Below are 8,480 nucleotides of genomic sequence, written 5' to 3' on the forward strand. Positions count from 1 at the left end.
CCTCCATCTTCTTGCAAAGTAGGTAGCCTGGCTGTCTTGACAATCCTGCCACCCAAATGAGCCACCTAGATTGCTAGGCTAGGCCCCTGCCGTGTGGTACACCCTATTCGGCATAACCCCAAAAGTGTCAATCAAAATAAGCCTATTACGTATCGAAGAAACATTGCCTTTCCAACTAAAATTCCTTTTCTCTATGTATTTTGTCCTCGATATCTTTCCAATCACTATCCTTTAAACGTTTATAATGCATAGGGACTCCTAGATACTTGATAGGGAATACCGCTTTTTACAAATGAAGATATGTGCATGCATATCTTGTTTATCTAATGCAGCACCGGAAAACAAAACCGCGCTCTTATGATACTCCCTCCGGTTCATATTAATTGACTCTAATATGGATGTATCTAGACACATTTTAGTTCTAGATACATCCATATTGAAGTTAATTAATATGAATCGGAGGGAGTAATTAATTTTCAAACCAGTGAGATGTCCAAAGATACACAAGATAAATTTTACATTTCTAGCACTTTCTAAATTATATTCAAACATGAAAACTGTGTCAACACATACTGTATGATGGCTATTCCATCATCCAGCAAATCAGATGCTAAAGCTTATTAATCCACTTTCTTGAGCTCTCTTAACTAGCAGAACCAAGGCTTTAGCAGCAATATAAAAAAGAAGAGGAGAGAAGGGACCCCCTATATTAGGCCCTTTCCAGCCTAAAAGTAAGGTCCTAAAGTATCATTAACCATGATACAAACTTTACCATTATTAATTACAGCTTTGGTTCAGTAAAAACTGTATCCGAAAACATTTCATACTCCCTCCGGTCCGGTATTCTGGGCTTATTAGGAATAGCACTGTGACCAAGGTGCAAAACTATTGGCTAATTGGAATCTCATTTTCCCGTATGACGCCACCCATTAGCATGCCATTTCGAGTGTTTCCATTAAGTATCGCTATTAAGGTGGGCAAGTGTAGCATCATTTTGACCCACCTCATGCAAAGAAACCTTTTCACACAACCTAGGAAAAAGGAGAGAGAAGCATGCGTTGTGGCTAGGAGTAAATCTAGGAAGCAATTAATAAGGAAATTAAATAAAAGCAGGCCTTATTCCTTAGGTGTTTTGGAACAAATAGTTTTTCACAAGGAGCCTGAATTACCGGACCGGAGGGAGTATCTAAGACTGAAACATAAATTAAGTCTCAGTTAATTTTGTTGTATGCCTTTTGGAAATCAACTTTAAATAACATCCTAAACTTTTTTCTATCCATGTAATTGAAGGATAACGTTGCATAGAAAACAAAAAATTTCCTACCGCGAACACGCAATCCAAGCCAAGATGCAATCTAGAAGATGGGAGCAACGAGGGGATGAACGAGACTAACCCTTGAAGAGATTCCAAAGCCTACAAGATGAGGCTCTTGTTGCTGCGGTAGACGTTCACTTGCCGCTTGCAAAAGCGCGTAGAAGATCTTGATCACGATCGGTTTCGGCGCCACGAACGGGTAGCACCTCCGTACTCGGTCACACGTTCGGTTGTTGATGAAGACGACGTCCACCTCCCCGTTCCAGCGGGCAGCGGAAGTAGTAGCTCCTCTTGAATCCGACAGAGCACGACGGCATGGTGTCGGTGGTGGTGGAGAAATCCGGCGGAGCTTCGCTAAGCGTGCGGGATGTGGTGGAGGAGAGACCGCTAGGGTTTGGGGAGAGAGGGGTTGGGCGCCGGCCCTCTAAGGAGTGCGGCCAAGGCCGAGGCTTGAAGTGGTCAGCCCCCTCTCCTATGCCCCTCATTATATAGGTGGAAGCACCAAGAGTTCTAGTCCAAGTCTTCGAATAAGACCCCAACACTAAAACCTCCCATATGTGGGAAACCTACTTAAGGAGGGAGTCCTACCCAAGGTGGGACTCCCACCTTTCCTTGAGGTGGGTTGGCCGGCCACCCTAGGGGAGTCCACCTTGGACTCCTCCCCTTTAGGGTTGGCTGGTCATGCAAGGTGGAGTCCCTCCCGGACTCTACTTTCCATGGTGATTTCTTCCGGACTTTTCTAGAACCTTCTAGAACCTGCCATAAATGCACCGGATCATTTCCAAACTTGGAATATGACTTCCTATATATGAATCTTATTCTCGGACCATTCGGAACTCCTCGTGATGTCCGGGATCTCATCCGGGACTCCGAACAAATATTCGAACTCCATTCCATATTCAAGTTCTACCATTTCAACATCCAACTTTAAGTGTGTCACCCTACGGTTCGTGAACTATGCGGACATGGTTGAGTACTCACTCCAACCAATAACCAATAGCGGGATCTGGAGATCCATAATGGCTCCCACATATTCAACGATGACTTTAGTGATCAAATGAACCATTCACATACGATACCAATTCCCTTTGTCACGCGATATTTTACTTGTCCGAGGTTTGATCTTCGGTATCACTCTATACCTTGTTCAACCTCGTCTCCGACAAGTACTCTTTACTCGTACCGTGGTATGTGGTCTCTTATGAACTTATTCATATGCTTGCAAGACATTAGACGACATTCCACCGAGAGGGCCCGTAGTATATCTATCCGTCATCGGGATGGACAAATCCCACCGTTGATCCATATGCCTCAACTCATACTTTCCGGATACTTAATCCCACCTTTATAACCACCCATTTACGCAGTGGGCGTTTGATGTAATCAAAGTACCTTTCCGGTATAAGTGATTTACATGATCTCATGGTCATAAGGACTAGGTAACTATGTATCGAAAGCTTATAGCAAATAACTTAATGACGAGATCTTATGCTACGCTTAATTGGGTGTGTCCATTACATCATTCATACAATGATATAACCTTGTTATTAATAACATCCAATGTTCATGATTATGAAACTAATCATCCATTAATCAACAAGCTAGTTAAGAGGCATACTAGGGACTCTTTGTTTGTCTACATATCACACATGTACTAATGTTTCAGTTAATACAATTATAGCATGATATATAAACATTTAACATAAACATAAAGATATAAATAATAACCACTTTATTATTGCCTCTAGGGCATATCTCCTTCAGTCTCCCACTTGCACTAGAGTCAATAATCTAGTTTACATTTGTAAAGATATAACACCTTGGCCTTATGGTGCTTTATCATGTATTGCTCACGGGAGAGGTTTTTAGTCAACGGATCTGACACGCTCAGAAACGTATGTATTTTGTAATTCATTTGCGTCTCAACGCATCACTCATTTCCAAATGAGTCGGCATTAAATATGTTTGGTCTTTTGGTGGAACCTTAATTCCGTGGTCCGAAATATGTCACTAATATTGTCACACACAATATAGCTTCAAAGTTCGACTCGTCGGAAATGCACCAAGTTCTCAAAGAACCTCTTGACTTAACATCCTTTGTCATGGTCAAAACAATGACATACTCCGCCTTCTTTTGTAGAATCCGTCACAATATTTAGAACTCTTCTAAATCTAGCATAGACAACTTCTAGCTCATTGTGCTACCTTTTAAACAACACTTAATCTAATTTGAGATTGAAATTATATTTTATATGTGACAAAACCAATATCGGTGTAACACCTTACGCTGATTTGTTTGTCATTTCTTCATACAAAATATATATATATATATATCCTTAGTTCTTCTAAAGTACTCAAGGATATTCTTACTTGTCGTCCAATGATCATCATATGAATCATTCTGGTATATGCTCATAACACTTTATAGCACATGATATCTGATTGTGTACATATTATTCGTGATCTATAATCACTCATGTGTTTTTACTCATTGAGTGTCGGATACACTCAAGTCTTGTTAAAACTTCACATGACAAGAATATTTTCTTAATATTTCTATATTGAACTATTTTCAATATCCATTCTATGTACTTTGACTTAAACATATTTTGTGTTTCAATCTATCTTCATAGATCTTGACACTAGATATGTTTCAGTCCATATCCTTTCATTGAAGTTAATTTTCAATGAAACATTTTAATCAAGTATATAATTACATTATTTATAACCAACTATATGTCATCTACATAAAGTATTATAAATATGTCTCAGCTCTCCCACTTAATTTCTTGCAAATGCAAGCCTCTTCATCGTCTCCGATGAAATCAAAAACTCTTTGACTATTTCATCTCGGTGAAGATTCCAACTCCGTGATACTTACTTCATCCAATTGAAGTTCGTATACCTATCTAGTATTCCACGGACTAGCAAAACAATTGGTTGTATCTTGTATACATACTTCGTTAAGTAGTGTATTTTGCCATCCTACTAGCATATCTCATAAAAGAAATATGTAGTGATTACTAGAATAATCCACATAGACTATAAGCATTGCTACTGGAAGATCTAATCTTATCGTAGTCAACTCTTTGAACTTTGTCGTAAATAATTTTTCGATAAGTCGAGGCTTCTTTAAGGATATTTCATCCAAGTCTATAGATCCATTTACTTTCAAAAAGTATTCATCTATTATGGATTTCATGGCGTATGGCCATTTTAACGAGTCGAGGCCCATCATAACTTCTTTGTTTGTAGTTGGTTTATCAAAAATCAATCCTTTGTCCACAAATCATTTATTTGATCACAAAGTAAACCATACCTACAAGGTTCAATATGTACTTCGATCTCCATGGCTAAAACACTTTGTAGTCATGGGAGCCATGATCGTCGTGGCCGCTTCAGAAACCAATTCCGATGCTGCGCTACTCTGATCATTATGCTCAGGTTCATAAACCTTATCAAATTATATTGTCCTCCCACTCAAATACTTCACTAGAAACAATTTCTCGGAAATAAGAAACATTGATAAACACTTTTGTCTTTGTCTCGTGTGAAGAATTCCCAATTAAATCTCTGGGATAACCAACAAAGACATTCATCCGATTTTGGTTGTAAACTCTTAGACCAAAATTTAAAGAAAAGACTATTAGGGTTTATACCCATACCATAACTTGTATGGTGTCATTTCAACGGATCATGATGATGCTCTATTTAGTGTAAAAGCGGTAGTCACTAAAGCATAATCCACAAGAATATAATGGCGTCATAATATTTTATCTCATCATTAATCCAACAAGGTTTGGATACATCTCTCGGATACTATATCATCATTATGATACTCCAAGAAATGTGAGTTGTAGAACAATTTCATGACTCTCTTAGATGTTCGCTAAAACTCGTAATTCAAATATTTTCACCATGATCCAATCATAGATATTTGACTTTTCTATTACGATGATTTCCACTTCATGCTGAAATTTATTTCAATCCATTCAAATGTTTCAAACTTCTTCCTTATTGAATATATCCACATATATACTCAATTCATTGTTTTAAAGTTTTCATGAAGTAGAAGAATCATCCGCACACAACTATGCCCAGTGAACCACATATATCATTATGTATGTTTTCACTAAGTTAGTTGCCCGTTCAACTCTTCGGCCTATGAACGGTATTTCAGTCATTACCTTTTAGAAAAGATTTTGCAAGTGCCAAACGATTCAACAAATCGAATGACTCCAAAAATCCATTTGCATGGAGTTCCTTCATGCGATCCTTTCTAACATGACATAAATGGCGGTTCCACAAATACGTGGAATTCAAATCATTTGCCTTATGGCATTTTAGCGTCGTTGTTATGTATGTGTGTTTCACCATTAAGATTTATAATAACTTATCCATCGTACATGGAGTAATGTCATAATTTGAACAACTCATTGTTTTCATTTTGACCAAAGCAAAATAACAATTATTAAGTTCTTTATTATAAATTCTGAGGGCTAGATAGAATGCCAACGATGAACATAATAACACTTTATTTTGTTCCAGACGTGTATTCCTATCATATTCCTTGTCAGATCACTTAGGCCATTGTATTCTTGTATTGCGTTGTTTTGTATGACACTTCATACCAACCAATATAGTACTAATACCCAAGAATTTCATAGTGTGACTTAACTAGGAATACAACCATAACATGTATATCATTTATATACACCTGAGCTAGACTTTCTAGTCTTTTCTTTTCTTTTTGCCAAAATATCTTTTGCGGTTTCTCTTTTAGCTTTCCTCATTATTCAGAAAACACTTCAACATCATTAACTTCTAGGTTTGTTGGTCAAATACCAATAACCTTGAGGTTCTTACTTTGAAGTTGATCATCATGTGACAAGTGTTTCAGATTTCACTATTAATAACTTTGTAATATGATGAACAATTTCACTCATAATTTTATCCATCATATCATGACGACTTTCCGAGACCATGTCTGTACATGCTAGGCTCGTAAAGTTTTAACCTTGGTATTTGCATGTGCAAATCTAGCTTGCACCCGTTGTATGCACACGTAGAATCTATCACACCCGATCATCACGTGATGCTTCGAAACGACGAGTCTTAGCAACGGTGCATATTAAGGATGGTCACTTCATGGATATGCGAATATCGTTAGTGCCCCAATAGTTGGAGGATTGTGACGCCTTGCGTCTTCAACCTTCGTACATTCCCATAAAACTTATGAGTTCATGTAGTCTCACCAAATTATATTCTATCATCTTGCAATAAGGTCTTAGATATCACATATATCTCATACCTTGATAATTTCCGAAAACTAAATTTTCAGCTCCTTACTTTTCAAACAGATTTGAACTTCAAGTTTTACGGAGACAAGATAACTTTAGGTACTAATTGAAACCATAGCTCTTTGAATCAACAATGTGAGGTTTACTAAAAGTTTGCAATAGGACTTAATCAATTCTTGATTCTTTAACAATACGGTTCCAATCCGTAAAGTTTCTTATCGAATTTTAACAAGTATTTCTATCTCAATAATAAGACTAGCGCATGGTAGAAAAACGGATGCCAATACTACAAAATTAATTCAAAATACTACTCAGACTATGTTTATGATAATTAGTTCATGTTTTAATCTAATTACTAATGAACTCCCACTTAATACAACATCCCTCATAGTTGTTAAGTGGTACACGATCCAAATCCACTACACCAAAACCGATCATCACGTGAGATGATGTAGCTTCAATGGTGAACATCAACATGTTGATCATATCATCCATATGACTCGTGTTCAACCTTTCGGTTCCGTTGTCCCGAGGCCATGTCTGTACATGCTAGGCTCGTCAAGCAAACCCAAGTATTCCGCGTGTGCAACATGGCTTACACCTGTTGTATGTGAATGTTGAGTCTATCACATCCGATCATCACGAAATGCTTCGAAACGACGAACTCGTGCAACGGTGCATACGAGGGGAGAACACTTTATTATCTTGATATTAATGTGAGGGATCATCTTATAATGCTACCGTCGCGTTCTAAGCAAAATAAGATGCATAAAGGATTAACATCACATGCAATTCATATGTGATATGATATGGCCCTTTAGTCTTTGCGCCTTCGATCTTCATCTCCAAAGCACGGACATGATCTCCATCATTAACGGGCATGATCTCCATCATCGTCGGCGTAGCGTCAAGGTCCATGGCGCCGTCTTCATGGTTGTTCACCTCATGTAGCAACTATTACAACTACTTTGAAATACTACTCAACATGAAATTTTAAAGACAACCATAAGGCTCCTGCCGGTTGCCACAATACAATATTGATCATCTCATACATATTCATCATCACACTATGGCCATATCACATCACCAAACCCCGCAAAAACAAGTTAGACGTCTCTAATTTGGTTTGCATATTTTACGTGGTTTAGGGTTTTCGAGAGAGATCTAATCTACCTACGAACATGAACCACAACGTTGATACTAATGTTTTCAATAGAAGAGTAAATTGAATCTTCACTATAGTAGGAGAGACAGACACCCGCAAAGCCTCTTATGCAATACAAGTTGCATGTCGAACGAGGAACAAGTCTCATGAACGCGGTCATGTAAAGTTAGTCCGGCCGCTTCATCCCACTATGCCACAAAGATGCAAAGTACTCAAACTAAAGATAACAAGAGCATCAACGCCCACAAAACCATTGTGTTCTACTCGTGCAACCATCTATGCATAGACACGGCTCGATACCACTCGAAGGATAACGTTGCATAGAAAACAAAAATTTCCTACCGCGAACACGCAATCCAAGCCAAGATGCAATCTAGAAGATGGGAGCAACGAGGGGATGAACGAGACTAACCCTTGAAGAGATTCCAAAGCCTACAAGATGAGGATCTTGTTGCCGCGGTAGACGTCTCACTTGCCGCTTGCAAAAGCGCGTAGAAGATCTTGATCACGATCGGTTTCGGCGCCACGAACGGGCAGCACCTCCGTACTCGGCCGCACGTTCGGTTGTTGATGAAGACGACGTCCACCTCCCCGTTCCGGGCCGGGCAGCGGAAGTAGTAGCTCTCTTGAATCCGACAACGACGACGGCGTGGTGTCGGTGGTGGTGGAGAAATCCGGCGGAGCTTCGCTTAAGCGTGCG

The sequence above is a fragment of the Lolium rigidum genome, chromosome 7 (assembly GCF_022539505.1).
Source record: "Lolium rigidum isolate FL_2022 chromosome 7, APGP_CSIRO_Lrig_0.1, whole genome shotgun sequence".
Lineage (NCBI taxonomy): Eukaryota > Viridiplantae > Streptophyta > Magnoliopsida > Poales > Poaceae > Lolium > Lolium rigidum.